Here is an 18667-nt window from a genome sequence, read left to right as displayed (position 1 = left end):
GATAATATAGACTCCACATGCACAGTAACAATTTTGGGCCGCCCCATCAAAATAGGCAAAGGTTAATAACAAAATAATTCAATACATATATGTATTGTGAGAGTATCTCATATTTTCTAATTATTAATTAGAGAAAAAATAATAAAATAAATTGAAATATTTCAATGTCAATTATTTATATATTATATTGAAAAAATGAAAATGATAAATTTATTATAATTATAATATTTTATTTTACTCACATCTTATTCCTTCCACACTTTTAAATATATATTTTTAAAAATATTTTTATCTATAGGTTAATTTTTTGTGGTTGGGTGGAAAGATCATTTTATCTAAATTCAAATTTCAGCTAGTAACCTCTTCACTATTGATGCCTTATGAACAATGTTGTAATAGTTTAAAGCTCGAGAAAAACACTCTTAAGTGAGGGTAACTATGGGTTGACCAAATATCAACAGCCAAACCCTTACCTTCGAACTAAGGAGGAGGTAAATTTCTTTTCCTAATATTATTTGTAGATGTCACAAGTTAACTCCATATTAAGTAGTGAGGAAATTATTCATCTCACTAGTAAGAAAAAGTAAAAGGTAATTATAAATCAAGTTATTTTTTTAACATTAATTACTTTATCTTATTGAAGATCATGTAAAATTGAGGTGGAAATTGAAGCATTTATTTGATTATTTTTTAACTATTTTTTAAAATTTTAATAAAAATATTATTCTACTATTTTTAAATGTAATGTTATGGGACATCTCCTCCATACTAAACTATTAAACACCTATGAACAGCATTAGGAAAACATAATTTTATATGAACTGTATATAAGAAAATTATAAGGCAATTGAAAGTAAAAATATATATATATATATATATGTTTTTACTAGTATATATAGAGACCATATAACATTTAAAAGAATATTAATAACAAAATAATTCAATACATATATAAAATGAGAGAAAATTTCTATCCCATAAATATATGCTCTGGAATTCTCAATATGAGAAGGATATTTATTTTAAAATATACTAATAACCAAAAAAAACATTTAAAATATTTCAAAATCAAAATGATAAATTTATTATAATTAAAATATTTTGTCTAACTCAAAATTAAGGAGATGAGTAATTCCTTCCACACTTTTTAATATATATTTTTCAAAATATGTTTTTAATAAATATATTTTAATCAGTGGAATGATATTCCTATCAAAATTCAAATTTGAGTTAGTGACATGTTGACTATTTATGGCTTGTGAACATTATTGTCATGGATTAAAGCTTCATAAAAACACTCTTAAGTTAGATAATTATGGGTTGCCTTCAAAGTAAGAAATAAGCTAATTTATTTTCCATAAGAAAAAAAAAACAAAAGAGACTAATAAAAATAAAATTAAAAAAAAAAATATATATATATATATATATATATATATATATATATATATATATATAAATAAAAGAGTGAAATGCTATCGTTAATAAATGATTTAAGTTATAATAAATATTGTCGCTTAAAAAAAACAAAACATATAATGTATCCCTATTATCAATAACATTAAATATATCAAAAAATAATAATTTAATACTATAATATAAAACTATTAAATTTTGTACAAAACAATTAACCTCTTTATCACTTTATTGTATTCATTTTCATTAATGGAAAATGAATGTGTAAATGTTTTTTCATCATTGAACGTTTTTCACAAATATTATATTATTATATTTCCATGTTTTTTAGATATATTTTCAATTCAAAATTGTTTGATATTAGGAGATAGAAGTTGGATTTTGAGAGGGATCAAATTTTTTGATGTGCAAACTTATTTTTGAGTGGAAAATTTAAAGAAATGTTTGCACCTAGAGAGGTTTGATCCTTCTCTGTACTTGATAGATCTCGAGTTAAGATGAATTTAAGTAGGTGTAATTATTAATAGTTCATGATTATAATTATTTATTTTATTATTTTTATTGTTATTTTTATTCCATATTGAATTAGAGAACACCAATTAATAATATGAAGTGTAGGTTAATATTTAAATCAATTATATTAACATTATGTGGCTGTGAATTATATATTTATATATATATATATATGTAAAACTATCATATATATATATATATATATATATATATATATATAGATGTAAAACATGATGATAGTTGTATAGTAATTAAGAATTATAGTATAATATATTTGTAATTGTGTTAATTATATATAATTTAGATGGTTTTAAGAAACAATTGTCTCTAATAAGCATGTTTATTTTGGAATATGATTTCAGAATTTTAATTTAAGTATGATAATTATTGGGTGAATGGTAGCAATTTAACCTCCACAAAATATTCTATAATATTCTTAATAATATACACAAATCAAAGGTTGATATTTATTTCTTAAGTAGCTATGCACTTGCTTCTCTTTTAACTAGATTGATTAATTAAAGGATATCATATGAACATGTGTCATATGAAATGAGTTATGGTTATTTTGACATGTGCTGATAAGCCAATGTTCTGGAGATCAAAATTTAGCTAAAAAATGAAAGTTCCCAAAATAATTCGATACTAGCATCAATTCATAGTGTTAGTCATTCATATTCCAACGACACTTGTTTGGCCTCAATCCAATGTTGCATGGCAAAGTTATGATGTTCTTATCATTTGGCTCAACAACTAAAAGAATTTGCACAGTTGGTAGACTCGGCTGCTAACTCGGTAGTCATACCACTCATGTGAGCATGTCTACTTGGCATGTATGGAAAAATCCTGGCTTACCAAGTCGTAGGCTCGTACAAGGCACGATGGTGCATTTTTGATTGGTTGGATTATGATGTTCTTATCATTTGGCTCAACAACTAAAAGAATTTCCACAGTTGGCAGACTCGGCTGCTAACTCGGTAGTCATACCACTCATGTGAGCATGTCTACTCGGCATGTACGGAAAAATCCTCGCTTACCAAGTCGTAGGCTCGTACAAGGCATGATGGTGCATTTTGATTGGTTGGATTTGTTTGTGGTGGTCCAATGAGAGGATGCCACGTGACCCAACCAGAGGCCGCCATGTGCCTCCTCTTGGTACGAAAAAAATTTCTTAAGAAATTACATAGCCTTGGGCAAGATAGAACTTGGGACCTACATCGACCAACTCCAATGCCTTACCACTCCACTCCACCGTGTTTTTTATCCCTATAGGGCACACGTGCTATATAAAAATTCAATGTGTGCATTTTGGGAGGAGGGGTTGGGCAGTGAGCCCCGACCTTCGGTCACCTACCATCCCATAGTGCCAACAATGCAAAGGGAGAGGGATCGAGGAGTCTCCCCAACCCCCAATCACAAGTACTCTACAAGACCACACGAGGAGATCGACGAGCGCTTAGCGGAGAGGAGCTTGGAACCCTCCCATCCCTTGGTCACAGTTCCTCAACGGGGTTGAGTGTCGAGTATTTGGGAGATGGCGGGAGTTAATGCCTAGCCCCGAGCCATATTGCTGATGAATAACCACTAGCTAATGATTTGGAGGGCTAGTGTGATGGGGTCGGGAATTTAGCCCTGGCCCCGAGACATATCAACTACAATGTGACAACGATCCTGGAAGAAAAGGTGCCTAAGAAGGTGCAAGCAGGCTCTTGTCCCAGCCCTTGACCACATGGGCCATCTGGCCACATTTTAGCGCTCACAGGAGATATTGGAAAAACTAACTATCTAACAATTTTCACCTTTAGTGGGAAAAATTGTCGCCTCTCGAGTGGCTTTCAGGGAATAATTGTCGCTCTATTTGCAAGTTTATCTAGTTTGTAGGATGGATAATAGGAAATGGTTGAGAGAATAATAACTAGTATAGTTTTTGGCATTTTGGAGATCAAGAAGAGTATAAATAGGGGTTTTTGGACATTATGGATCCAGTGGAAGCCTTTTTTTACTGATTGGAGCACATATGAGGAGACTTTTTCCAGGTTTGAGTCCATGGGTGTCACAAACAATAAGTGTTACAGAGAAGTTATTGACGGCTTTCGAGCATGGAGAGGACCTTGTAGGGGATTTATAGCCTTGAGATGTTAATTGCAGTAGCTCTTACTTATTTGGTACAAGTCATATTTGTATTTATCACTATGTCTTCTTGAGGAAAGCTCTCTTTTCGTAATTCAATATGCAATTGTTGTACTTCATGTGAGAGCCATTTTCTTGATGATTGTTTCATGATTGACTGTAGGTTGTCATGATTTTTAGAGTGAGAGTTATTTGTGTGAGAACGTTTCCGTAAAGGGGAAACTAGCCACTAATATTCTCAACGAGCTTTTTTTACTCTTAATCACTAAAATGTATGGAGTGGTTTAGCCGTGTTAGTATGCCCGGAGATGTAGCTCAGGAAGGGTGAACTCAATCAAAAAAATTTGTGTTGTCTCTTTTCTTGAATGCCTTTATGAGTTAAATGATGGTATGCTACTTGGTTAAAGTTCACATGAAACTAACTCACTATGCTTGAAGAGTCCTTAAAACTTGTGTTTACATAAGGTGCATTCTACTTGCAAAGAGTTAGAGGATGATCATTTTTTAGGAAGGAGAATTTATCCTCAAATTTTAGATCAATTGGTATCAAAGTTGGTTCTGACCAAGTTGTAGGTATGGGAAATAAGCTACAACTCCAAGGGATAAAGGAGATTAATTTGTCCCTTCGAATGGAGAATATGGAATTGAGAAGAATTCTTGAAATTACTGAAGAGGAGAAGTGGCATATGCACCTTCAGTTGCAAAGATTTCTTGAGGAACAAGATGGTGAGAGTTCCAACCCAGTGAAAGCAATGACACCTCCAAAGTGAAGCCAATATATGGGCATGGTCCAAACACTGGTTATGCACCCTATGTGGAGAATGATGCATGTGAATTTTATGAGCATCTAAAAGATTCTCATTATATACCTGTTCGTAAGAGTGGGTGGCTTGAGCCATATTACAATTTGTCATTGGAATCTAAAGAAAAAAAGATGGGTGGCAAGTCCAAGGAGGTCATAAGAATATCAAGCTGAAATCCTTCAGTTTATATTAATAACACATCTTTTGCAGAATTTGAATATCATACTAAAGGCATTGGTATGAAATTGCTAGCTCAGATGGGTTATGAAGGAAGAGGCCTTAGAATCAATGGCCAAGGGATCACTAATCCTATCATGGTGAAAGAGAGTCTAATATATCAAGGATTGGGATATTGTCATAGAGAATTTGGAGAATTTTCTAAATGGTTTGTGGCAAAGAAATCATCAGATGATGATATGTCACACCAAGATGGTAGTGATAATGTCAATATCTCTCCCAAGAGATATGAATGCTTAAAATGACTTTGCATGTCATCGTTCAGTCCACATCGTCAAAGTTACAGGCAGAGTGACACGTATAACTGTCATGGAAATTTTCTAAATGTTCGTAATTTTGATTATTTGCGGGACATGTATCCTTGCACTTTTTGTGATGTAGTTGGTCATTTTGTGGCGAACTGTGTGTAATGCAAGGAGGTTGTCAAAATAATGGAACAAATTATTGGCAACAAGCATGAAGAACCTCCTTCACATTTGAATACTTCCTTGTCGGTGTGCAAGTGATAGTACTTTTTCACCCATTGCAACATGCATGGGCATGGGAATGAAGGATGTTGGAAACTACATCCAAAACTTCATCACAATAAGGATAAAGAGGTTATAAAAACTAATGCAAGGACCACAACAAGTGGCAAAGAGGAGACTGGCATAGTTCCTAAGGCAACTTTCAAAGTAGAATAGATGTAGAAAGAGAACCCATAAGCCTAGGAGAGACAAATATGGGCTAGACTATTTGTATAGGTTGTTGCTTTGTAAATTGTAAATGTTTGTTGTTGTCATTACATATTTTGGGTACTCTGTAAAGTGAAAAATAATAATCACTATTTGCAACAAGTATGTTTTTCCTTGACATGTTATGTTTTTGGCTTGTTCATAAGTCAAAGTGTTTGAGGAATTTTGGGATGAAAAGTGTTTTTTATCTTGTTTGTCTAAAATTGAGTTATGTACTCACTAATACAAGTGTTCAAGATGAAACTTGTTTATGAGAAATTCTTCGGCGTAAATCACATGATATTTCATTTGTCGACGCTTTTCGAACCAACGAGTGTAGTTCATCGTTAGGACAAGTTGAAGAATCAGATCTAGGTTGCATGTTAAATAGTCACAACAGAACTTCCAACAGCTATATTTGACCTGGAAATGGCTAAATTGACCAGCTAACGACTATATTTGACTAGGAAACGACTAGTTGGACCGGAGCAAGGGAAAGGAGAGCATTTAATTAAAAATTGGAATTAAAATAAGTTAAAGTTACAGAATTTAAATAATTATTAAATAAATAGTTAGTTATACTATTATTAAATTAAAAGGGGTTTTACATTAAAAATACATAAGTAATTACATTTCTATTTTTTAATTAGGTTAAACCTCTAATAGCTTAAACTAAATGCTATTTGAATATCTTATACTATATAAAAAAAACCCACCAAAGAGGATCAAAGAACTATGGTAAAAGAGAGTAGGTTAAAGGATAACAAGGGGAAACTAACAAATAAGAAAACCAGAACAAGCTATAAAAAGAGGGAGGGGAGGAAGGGAAGAACACGACTAGGAAGCGAGGGCTAGGACACAGCAACTACTGATTTTCCATCAGTCTTCTCTATTGAGATTGCTCGGCCTTTTTTCAATCTCAAGGGCTTCCCTAAATTTTCGGTGATGGAACTATGAAACTCTAACAATAACACTCGCCTCCTCGATACAAACATGATGTTTGGTTTTCTCAGCATGCTCTGCTAGTGCGGAAGACTTGGTTCTCCTATGTTTAAGGTCAGCTGCGTGCTCACTAATCCTCTGATTAATAGAGCATCCAGTCTCACCAATATAGGGGGTCCCACAGGAGCAAGGAATAATATAGACACCCTTCATGTCCTTAGGGTCGATAGGATCCTTCACTGATTAGAGGGACTTACGAATGGTGTTAAGGGGTCTAAAGGTCAATGGAACATTATGTTTCTTAAGAATCCTCATAGTCTTATTAGTGGTCCCTTACACAAATGGTAGGTGGACCCCTGGGACCCATTCTTTAGGTTCTCTTTCAGTTAATGAATTTTTAGCAGCTTTGACGAAATCCTTCTGACCCAGGTATCTACTATAATCATTTTCAACAAAGACATTAAGGAGATGGGATTTCTCTTTCTCAAAGCTCTTTTCATCAGAGATCCTTAGGAACCGAGTAGTGAGGGTGTTGAGAACACCCAACTTTTGAACTAGGAAATGGTGGGAACTGGCATGAAGACACTGTTCCATATGTGTCTTATTTCGAAACACTTGGTGGGAGAGGGAACTGTCACTATTATTTGAAATAAGAATATCAAGGAAAGGGAGGCAACCATCAACTTCTTGTTCCGTGGTGAACTTAATGGTCGAGGACTGACTGTTGAGATGATCGAAGAAGAGATCTGACTCCTCTTGGCCATGAGACCAGATGACATTAGTGTCATCTACATATATTTTCCAAAGTTTAGGCAGGAGGCGGGCCGAGTTTAGAGCCTTGGATTCAAAATCTTTCATAAAAAGATTAGCAACCACAGGGGATAGGGGTGAGCCCATGGAAATGCCAAAGGTTTTCTCAAAGAACTCCCCTTCAAAACTGAAAAAGGTGGAAGTGAGATAGATCTCAACTAACTGAGCAGTATCATGATCCGTTAGGCGGTTGATCACCTCCATGGCCTCCTTTATAGGGATGCATGTGTAAAGGGAAACTACATCAAAGCTAACAAGAATGTCCGCAAGATCAAGCTTAATGTCCTTAAGCTCCTCAACAAAGGAAGAAAAGTCTTTGACGATGGACTCTATATGGCCAACTAAGGGTTTAAGCTTTACGGCAAGGAATTTAGCAAGAAGGTAGCTAGGACCTCCAATAGTGTTGACAATTGGCGTTAGGGGATCTCCCTCTTTGTGAATTTTAAGGAGCCCATATATCCTAGGAGTGATGGGATTGCTCTCAATGAGTTTATGGTGCAGGGAACTCACTGAGCTACTGGACTTGATGGCAAGAGCCACAGTCCTAGAAATCTTCTTTAGCGAGTTTTTGGGAAGCTTCTTATAGCTTCCAATATTATGAAGATGATACAACATCTTATTACAGTAATCTACTTTGTTAAGAATGGCAGCTGCCCGAGCTTTGTCAGCTTTCAGAAAAACGATATCTTTGTTCTGGTTTAAGGATCTGAGGGCTACAAATTCATCCTTGCTAAGGTTTCTCTGAGGGGCCTTTGCCTGCCTAAGGACAACAGCACAATCGTATCTAATAGTGTCCTTAGTAGTATCAGGTAAACCTCTAATCCAAAAATCTATGTCACAGATAATGTCATCTATCGAGATCTTCTTAGGGGCAAGGGAAAAAGTTAAACCTTTACCCAAAAGCTTACAAACCGAAGGGGGAAAGGAGAAACAACATAAATTGATAACCTTATTATTACTATGAGGGGAAGATTAATATTATTATTGTTATAACGATTCTTATTAAACATGAAATTATTGTTTATCTCTCATGAAAAGAGCTTTGAGAAAGAGAAATCCCATCCCCTTAATTTCTTTGTTGAAAATGGTTATAGTAGATACCTCGGTCAAAAGGCTTTCCTCAAAGCTGCTAAAAAATTGTTAACTAAAATAGAACCTAAAGAATGAGTCCCAGGGGTCCACCTACCATTTATACAACGGACCACTGATAATATTGCGAGGATTCTTAAGAAACATAATGTTCCCTCGACCTTTAGACCCCTTAACACCATTCGTAAGTCCCTCTGGTCAGTGAAGGATCCTATCGACCCTAAGGACATGAAGGGCATCTATATTATTCCTTGCTCCTATGGGACCCCTTATATTGGTGAGACTAGATGCTCTATTAATCAGAGGATTAGTGAGCACACAGTTGACCTTAAACATAGAAGAACCAAGTCTTCTGCACTAGCAGAGCATGCTAAGAAAGCCAAATATCATGCTTGTATTGAGGAGGCTAGTGTTATTGCTAGATTTTTGTAGTTCCATCACCGAAAATTTAGGGAAGCCCTTGAGATTGAAAAAATGCCGAGCAATCTCAATAGAGAAGATGGCTGGAAGAGCAGTAGTTGTTGTGTCCTAGCCCTCGCTTCCTAGTCATGTTCTTCCATTCCTCCCCTCCCTCTTTTTATAGCTCATTCTAATTTTCTTATTTGTTAGTTTCCCCTTGTTATCCTTTAACCTACTCTCTTTTACCATAGTTCTTTGATCCTCTTTGGTGGGTTTGTTTATATAGTATAAGATATTCAAATAGAATTTAGTTTGAGCTATCAAAAGTTTAACCTAATTAGAAAAGAGAAATGTAATTACTTATGTATTTTTAATGTAAAACCCCTTTTAATTTCATAATAGTATAACGAACTATTGATTTAATAATTACTTAAATTCTGTAACTTTAACTTATTTTAATTTCAGTTTTTAATTAAATGCTTTCCTTTCACTCAGTCCGGTCCAACTAGCTATTTCCTAGTCAAATATATCCATTAGCTGGTCAGTTTAGCCATTGCCTGGTCAAATATAGTCGTTGGAGTTTCTTTCTTGACTATTTAACATGCAACCTAGATCTGATTCTTTAACTTGCCCTGATGATGAACCACACTGGTTGGTTCGAAATGCATTGACAAACTAAATATCATGTGATTTAGGCCGAAGAATTTCTCATAAACTTGATATGGATCACAGAAGCCTCAATTCAACAAATGAAACTTGTTGTGAAGGAAATCTTTGTTAAATATTGTACAAGAAATGACTATGTGTTGTGGACAAAGCCAAATGTGCCATTGAATTTTCGTGGCCAGAGTAGTTTTGTGTAGAAGCTTAGTTTGAGCAGATTAAGGAAAATTTTGAGTCAATGCATTGCAGGCATTGAAGTGCTTCTGATTTCCAAGGTGTAAAGTCAATTTTTTCTTCAACAATGGAAATTCAAGGTGAATTTTTTTGGGCCATGAAAGATGGGTTTAAAGAAAATGTTCAAATTCCATCCATCAATTATTCCTGCATGGTGATAAGAATTGTGGTTTGATTCTTGACAAGATTGTAAGGTATTCACACAAAGGATAGTGCAGTGCCTTTATTGAAGCATGTAGGAACCCATTAAAAATAATCCATTAAGGATTTAGTTAGGGAAAGTTTTGAGTTTTCGACTCACTTTGTTTACTAGGAGAAGCTAACTTTTGGAGTCGAAAATTTCTTAGTGGGGAGGCATGATCTAAAGATCAAAATTTATCTCAAAAATGAAAGTGCTTAGAATATTTTGAGACTAGCATCAAGTTGTAGAATTTGTCGGGCTTATTCCAATGACACTTGTTTCGCCTCAACCTGATTTCGTATGACAAAGCTATGATGTTTTGATTGTTTGGCTCAACAACTAAAAACATTTGTAGGGTTGGGTGACTGTGATTTTGACTCGACAGTCGTCCCACTAATTACAACATGTCTACTCACCAAATATAGACCAATTCTGGCTTGCTAATTGGAAGCCTCATACAGGCCATAATGGCGCATTTTGAATTCTTGGATTTGTTTGTGGTGCTCCAATGAGAGGATGCCACATAACGAAATCAGAGGGCACCACTTGGTGTTGGGTATACGACCAAAGTCCCACATATCTCCACAATGGTATGATATTGTCCACTTTGGGCCTAAGCCCTCATGGATTTGCTTTTGGACTTACCCAAAAGGCCTCATACCAATGGAGATATTTGTCCATCCTTATATATCCATGATCCTCCCCACCTCTAGTCAATGTGGGACTTTGGTCGTATACCCAACAATCCTCCCCTCGAACAAAGGGCCATCGAGCCTCCCCTCAAACGATTATCCATCCGTCCACTCTCTACCAACTAGGGTTCTCCGCTCCAATGCGTTGGAAGCACACGCCTTAAATGGAAGCACCACCTGCCTCAAGAGCTTGCTCTAACCGAGCTCATCCATGGATCCCATTGTCATATTACCGGGGCTCACCACCTTCGTTCGGCATTCCGAGGATTCATCCACTTGGCTAACTTTGAATCTGGCTCTCACACCACTTGTAAGGACTCTCTGGACACCACATATCTCCACAATGGTATGATATTATCCACTTTGGGCCTAAGCCCTCATGGATTTGTTTTTGGGCTTTACCCCAAAAGGCCTCATACCAATGGAGATATTTGTCCATCCTTATATACCCATGATCCTCCCCACTTCTAGTCAATGTGGGACTTTGGTCGTATACCCAACACTTGGCACCTCATGGTAGGAAAATTTTTTGTTAAGGTGTTGTCTATTCTTAAGCAGAATTGAACCTGCGACCTCCATCAACTAACTCCAACACCTTACCCCTACATTTTAATATCTTTTTTAATCCTATAGGGCACCAGTGCTATATAAAGTTTCAATGGGCACATTTTCGGAGTAGGGGATGGGTGGTGATCCCCGACCGCTAGTCACATGCCATCCCATAGGACCAACAACACAGAGGGAGAGGGCTAGGGGAATATCTCTAACCCTTGGTCATAAGCCCTCCATAATACCATAGGCACAGATCGACGAGAACTTAGTAGAGAGGGGCTTTGGACTAGCCTAAACCTTGGTCACAGTTCCTCCACAAGATTGAGTTTTGAGTATTAGGGAGCTGGGCGGAGTTAAGGCCTAGCCTCAGTCTATATTTGTTGATGCATAACCATAGGCTAATGATTCATATGGCTAGCATGGCAGGGGTGGGTAGTTAGCCTCGACCCTTGATAACATCAACTGCCATGTGACCAAATAGCTAGAAGAAAAGGTGCTTAAGATGATTCAGGTGGGTTGTTGGCTGAGCCCTTAGCCATATTGGCCATGTGGAAACATTTGAATGCTCATAGAGTTTATTAGAAAAACTAACTATTCAAAAATACACACCTTTGGGAGGAGAAATTGTCGCCTCCTTAGCAGATTTCAGGGAATAATTGTCACTATGTTTGTTAATTTATCCAGTTTGCAAGATGGATAAGAAGAAAAGGTAGTTAACCATAACTAGCTGATTTTTTGGCCTTTTGGAGCTCAAGAAGTGTCCAGATAGGAGGTTTTGGACATTATGTATCAAATGGTAGCCTATGTTTACTGAATGGAGAACATATGACGAGAATTTTGGCAAGTTTGAGTCCATGGGTGGAAGGATCAATCAGTGGTTTAGAGTAGTTATTTAAGGCTTTTGAGCATGGAGATGACCTTGTAGGGGTTTTGTATCCTTTAGATGTTAACTTCAACAATTGTGACCTATTTGGTACAACATGTTTGTCTTTTCTCCATATGACTTATTACGGAAAGCTCTCTTTTTGTACTTCGATGTCGAACTGTTGTAATTGTTTTCTCATTTTCAGATCGAATACAGGGATTTGCGATGAGAGCCCTATTATGAATGATTTTTTCATGACTGATTGTAGGTTTTCATTCTTTTTATAGTGAGAGTTATTTGAATGAGAACGTTTCCTCGAAGGGGAAACTAGCCACTCATATTGTCAACAAACTTTATGTACTCTTCAGCATTGAAATCTATGGAGTGGTCTAGTTGTGTTAGTAGGGAAGGAGATGTAGCCCAGGAGCGGTGAAATCTGACACCAAATTTTGTGTTGTCTCCATTATTGAATTCCTTTATGAGTTAAATGATGGTATTTTACTTTTTTTAAAGTTCACATGAAACAACCTCATTATCCTTGAAGAGACCATAAAACTTGTGTTTATATAACACCGATTTTAGTTGCAAAGTGTTGGAGGATAGTCAGTTTTTAGGAAGGAGAAGTTCTCCTCCAATTTTAGATCAATTGGTATCAGAGACAATTTTTACCAAGTTGCTGGTATGTAAAAAAAGTTACAACTCCTAGAGTTAGATGAGATGAATTTGTCTCTTTGACTGGAGAATGTTGAATTAAGAATAATGCTTGAAATTATTGAAGAGGAGAAAAGGCATATGTGCCTTCATTTGCAACAAGTTCTTGAGGAACAATGTGGTGAGTGTTGCACTCTGGTGACAACAAAGGATACTTTTGATGTGGATCCAATATGTGGGCATGGTTCAACCACATGTTATGGACCATATGTGGAGAAGGATGCATGTGAATTTTTTAGCATCTCAAATATTCTATTTATATGCCAATTGGTAAAAGTGGGTGGCTTGAGTCATCTTTAAATTCATCATCGACATAAAAACCAGAAAATATGGGTGGTAACTCTAAGGAGGAAATCAACACATCAAGTTAAAATCCTTTAGTTTATGTTAATAACACATCGTTTACAGAATTTGAACAACATACTAAAGGAACTAGTATAAAGCTGCCAGCTTCGATGCGTTGTGAAGGAGGAGGCTTTAGAATCAATGGCCAAGGGATCACTAATCCTATTATGCTAAAAGAGTTACCAACATATCAAGGATTGGGATATGGTCATAGAGAGTTTGGAGAATGTTCTAAATTGTTTGAGCCAAGGAAATCATTAGCTGATGATATGCCACACCAATATGATACTGATAATGTCATTTTGTCTCCCAAGAAAGATGAATGCTTCAAAGGACTTTGCATATCATCATCCAGTCCACATCGTCAAAGTTATAGCCCAAGGCACATGTATAAATGTCATGGGAATTCTCCAAATGTTGGTCATTTTCATCATTTATGGCACATGTATCCTTGCACTTTTTTTGATTCACTTGACCATCGTGTGGCTAATTGTGAGCAATGCAAGATGATGGTCAAAAGAATGGACCAAATTCTTGGCATCAAACATGAATAACCTCATTCACATTTTAATCTTCCTTATCGGTGGGAAAGGGATAGTACTTTTGTCCCCATTGCGACATGCATGGGCATGGGAATGAAAGATGTCGGAAAATACATCGAGAACAATGTCCCAAGAAGGATAAAGAGGTAATGAAAGCCAATGAAAGGATTACAAAAGGTGGAAAAGAGGAGAGTGAAATAGTTCCTATGGAAACCCACATGGGCTTCACTCAATGAACCTCTAATCTATCATGTGCATTCGTGGTATAATAAAAAATACCCTTAATTTGTCTCCCTATTGGAAAATACCCTTAGAAATCACATTATTTAACCCCCTACCAATACAAACCCAATACACATTCCCAATTCAAAAAACCCCTACTTCCACTATATATTGAAGGTATCCATTCTTTTATTAACATTTTTTATACCCCTTTATATTTTTCATTAACTTTGAGCTCCATTTTGTATACTTGCCAATATAAAAATCCTTTGCCTCCTATATATCCCCCAATATATTATGCCATTCTTTCCTCAATATATAAACCCCAGTATGTACTCACGCGGTATGGTATTGCTCCCCCAGTGAATCCCCCATGAGGAAACCTTCAATGAAAAATAGATGCAGAAGGAGAACTCGTAAGCCTAGGATAACAAAATACTGGGTAGAATGTTTGTATAGTTTGTTTCTTTGTAAATTGAAACTGCTTGTTGTTGTCATTACCTGTTTTGGGTACTTTGTAAACTGAACAGGAATAATCATTATCTTCAATAAGTATGTTTTTGTTTGACATTTTATGTTGTTGGCTTGCTTATGAGTCCAAATGTTTGAGGACTTTTGGGATGAATTGTTTTTGTCATCCACTTTGTCTACAGTTACGTCGTGTACTCACCGATATAAGTGTTAAAGATGAAACTTGTTGTAAATGAAATATTTGTGAAATATTGTACTAGAAATGACTATGTTTTTGCAGACAAAGCCAAATATGTCATTGAATTTTGCAGCGAGAGTACTTTTGTGTACAAATTCAGTTTAAGGACAGTAAAGAAAAGTTTGAATCAGTGCATGGTAGAAATTGAAATGCTTCTAGTTTCCATGATGGAAATTCAAGTTGTCTTCAACAATGGAACTTAAATGTGAAGTTGTTTGACCCATGAATGATGGGTTTAAAGAGAATATTCAGATTCCATTGATTAGTGTTTTTGTTCCTGCATGGTGATTAGAATTGTGGTTCAATTCTTGGCAGGATTGTAAGGTCTTCACATAGAGGATAGGTGGAATGCCTTGATTGGAGCATGCAAGAACCAATTGGAAACAAGACATTAAGGATTTATTTGGGAAAAATTTTTAGTTTTTACCACATTTTTTTTACTAGGAGAAGCTAACTTTTGGAGTCCAAAAGTTCCTAGTGGGGAGGTATGATCCAAATATCACAATTTAGCTCAAAAATTAAAGTTCCTAGAATCCTTCGGAACTACCATCAAATCGTAGAATTCTTTTTCCTTATTCCAATGACACATGTTTCGCCTAAATCAAATTTTGTATTAAAAAGTTATGATGTTTTATTTGATTGGTTGAATAGATAAAAGCATTTGTAGGATTGGCTAATTGCACTGCTAACTAGGCAGTCATCCCATATATATCAACATTTATACTCGGTACGAATCGACCAGTTCTGGTTTGCTAAGTGGTTGCCTCATATAGGGAAGAATGGCACATTTTGGTTGGTTGGATTTGTTTGTGGTGGTCGAATGAGAGGATGCCATGTCGCCCAATGAGAGGTCGCCCCTTGGCACCTCATGGTAGGCCAAAATTTTGTTAAGTGGTCGGATATCCTTAGGCAGGATTAAACCTGCAACTTCCATCGACCAAATCAAATGCCTTACCACTACACTTTACTGTCTTTCCTAACTGTAAGGGAACCAGTGCTATATAAAGTTTCACTGACCATGTTTTGGGAGTAGGGGCCGAGTGTTGACCCCCAACCACCAGTCGCCTACCATCCCATCTGACAACCAATGCAAAGGGAGAGGGCTCAGGGAGGAGCCTCGGCCCTTCATCATAAGTCCTGCACAAGAGCACAAGTGGAGAGGCTTGGGACTTGGCCAACCCTTTGTCATATTTCCTCGATGAGACTGAGCATTAAGTATTTGGGAGGTGGGTAGAGTTAATGCCTATCCCTAATCCATATTGTCGGCATGTAACCACGGCTAATGATTCAGAGGGCTAACATGGAGGGGGTGAGCCGTTAGCAACGACCCTCCACCACATCATCTACCTTGCTACCAAAAGGCTGGAAGAATGCATGCCTAAGTTGGTTGGGGCGGGCCGTTGGCCCAACCCTTAGCGATATGGGCCATGTGGCCACATTTTAGCACTCACGGGGTTTATTGGAAAAACTAACTATCCAAAAATTTGCACCTTTGGTGGGTGAAATTGTCACCTCCTCAATGGATTTTAGGGCATAATTGTCGCTTTGTTTGTTGGTTATATATTTTGTATGACGAATAAGAAGAAAATGTAGTTAACTATAACTAATTGATTTTCTTTTTTTTTTTCCATTTGGAGCTCAAGAAGAGTTCATATAGGGGTTTTTGGACATTATGGATCCAGCGGAAGCATATGTTTACTGATTGGAGCAGATCTAAGGAGAATTTTGGCAGGTATGAGTACATGGGTGTTAGGATCAATCAGTGTTTTAGATCAATTATTCAAGGCGTTTGAGCATGGAGAGGACATTGTGGGAATTTTGTAGCCTTGAGATGTTAACTTTAGTAGTTGTGACTTATTTGGTACAATTCATGTTCCCATTTTCCCACTATGTCTTATTGAGGAAAGCTCTCTTTTTGTACTTCGATGTGGAACTGTTGTAATTGTTTTGTCATTTTTAGATCAATTACAAGGACTTGATATGAGATCCCTCTTCTTGATGATTGTTTCACGACTACACGTAGGTTATAACGCCTTTTATAGTGAGCGTTATTTCTATGAGAACGTCTGATTGAAGGAAAAAATAGCCACTCATATTGTCAACTAACTTTATGTACTCTTCCTCACTTAAATGTATGGAGCGGTGTAGTTGTGTTAGTAGGCGACTAGATGTAGATTAGGCGGGGTGAACTCCGGCATCAAATTTTGTGTTGTCTCTCTTCTTGAATGGCTTTATGCGTTAAATGATGCTATGTTGATTGTTTAAGGTTGACATGAAACTAACTCATTATCCTTGAAGAGACCATAAAACTTGTGTTTACATAAGACCCATTTTTACTTGCAAAGTATGAAAGGACAGTGAGGTTTTAGGAAGGAGAAGTTCTCCTCCAATTTCAAATCAATTGCTATCAAAGCCAGTTTTGACAAAGTTGCAGGAATGGGAAAATATTTACAACTCCAAGAGCTAGAGGTGATGAATTTGTCTCTTCAAATGGAGAATTTTGAATTAAGAAGAATTCTTGAAATTCCTAAAGCAGATAAGGGGCATATGTGCCTTACGTTGCAGCAAATTCTCGAGAACAAGATGGTGAGAGTTCCACTCCAGTGATAGTAAAGGATACCTCCGAAGTGGATCTGATATGTGGGAATGGTCCAAACACATGTGATGGACCCTATGTGGCGAAGGATGCATGTGAATTTTGTCAACATCTCAAAGATTCTCATTATATTACCCTTGGTAATAGTGGGCGGCTTGAGTCATCTTGAAATTTGTCATCAGCATCTAAAGCAGAAAATATGGGTAGCAAGTCCAAGGAGGAAATCAAAATATCAAGTTCAAATCCTTCAATTTATGTTAATAACACATATTTTACAACATTTGAACAACATACTAAAGGCACTCGGATGAAACTACTAGATTCGATGGGTTGTAAAGGAGGAGGCCCTAGAATCAATGGCCAATGGAGCACTAATCCTATCATGCTGAAAAAGATATGGTCATAGAGAGTTTGGAGAATGTTCTAAACTATTTGAGGCAAATAACTCATCACATGATGATACGTGACACCAAGATGGTAGCGATAATGTCAATTTGTTACCCAAGAAATATGAATGCTTCAAAAGACTTTGCATGTCATCATCCCATCCACATCATAAAATTTATAGCCCAAAGGATAGATATAAATCGCATGGGAAGATTGGTCAATTCAAAAATTTGTGGGACATGTATCGTTGCACTTGTTGTGATGTGGTTGACCATTGTGCTGCTAATTGTGAGAAATGCAAGGTGATGGTCAAAAGAATGGACCAAATTCTTGGCATCAAACATTAATAACCTCCTTCACATTTGAAGACTTCCTTTTCAGTGGGAAAGCAATAGTACTTTTGTACCCGTTGGAACATGCATGGGCATGGGAATCAAATATGTTGGAAGCTACATTCAAAACTTCATCCTAAGAAGGATAAAGAGGTAATGAAAACTAATGAAAAGAGAACAATATGTGGAAAAGAGGATACTGACAGAGTTCCTAAGGCAAACTTCAAAGCATAATAGATGCAGAAAGAGAACCGATAAGCCTAGGATAGGAAAATATTAGGTAGATTGTTTGTATAGTTTGTTGCTCTGTAAATTTTAACTACTTGTTGCTGTCGTTACCTATTTTGGGTACTTTGTAAGGTGAACAAGAATAATCACTATTTGCAACAACTAAGTTTTTCTTTGACATGTTATGTTGTTGGCTTTCCTATAAGTCCAAATGTTTGACGACTTTTGGTATGAACACTTTTTATCATCAAGTTTGTTTATAGTTGCATCATGTACTCACAAATACAAGTGTTCAAGATGATACTTGTTATAAATAAAATCTTTGTTAAATAGTGTACTAGAAATGACTATGTTTTTGT

Source organism: Pinus tabuliformis, chromosome 3_2, assembly GCF_031772625.1.
Source record: "Pinus tabuliformis cultivar Carrire ecotype Pingquan chromosome 3_2, CPIR1, whole genome shotgun sequence".
NCBI classification, from domain to species: domain Eukaryota; kingdom Viridiplantae; phylum Streptophyta; class Pinopsida; order Pinales; family Pinaceae; genus Pinus; species Pinus tabuliformis.
Note: the sequence above shows the minus strand (reverse complement) of the source record.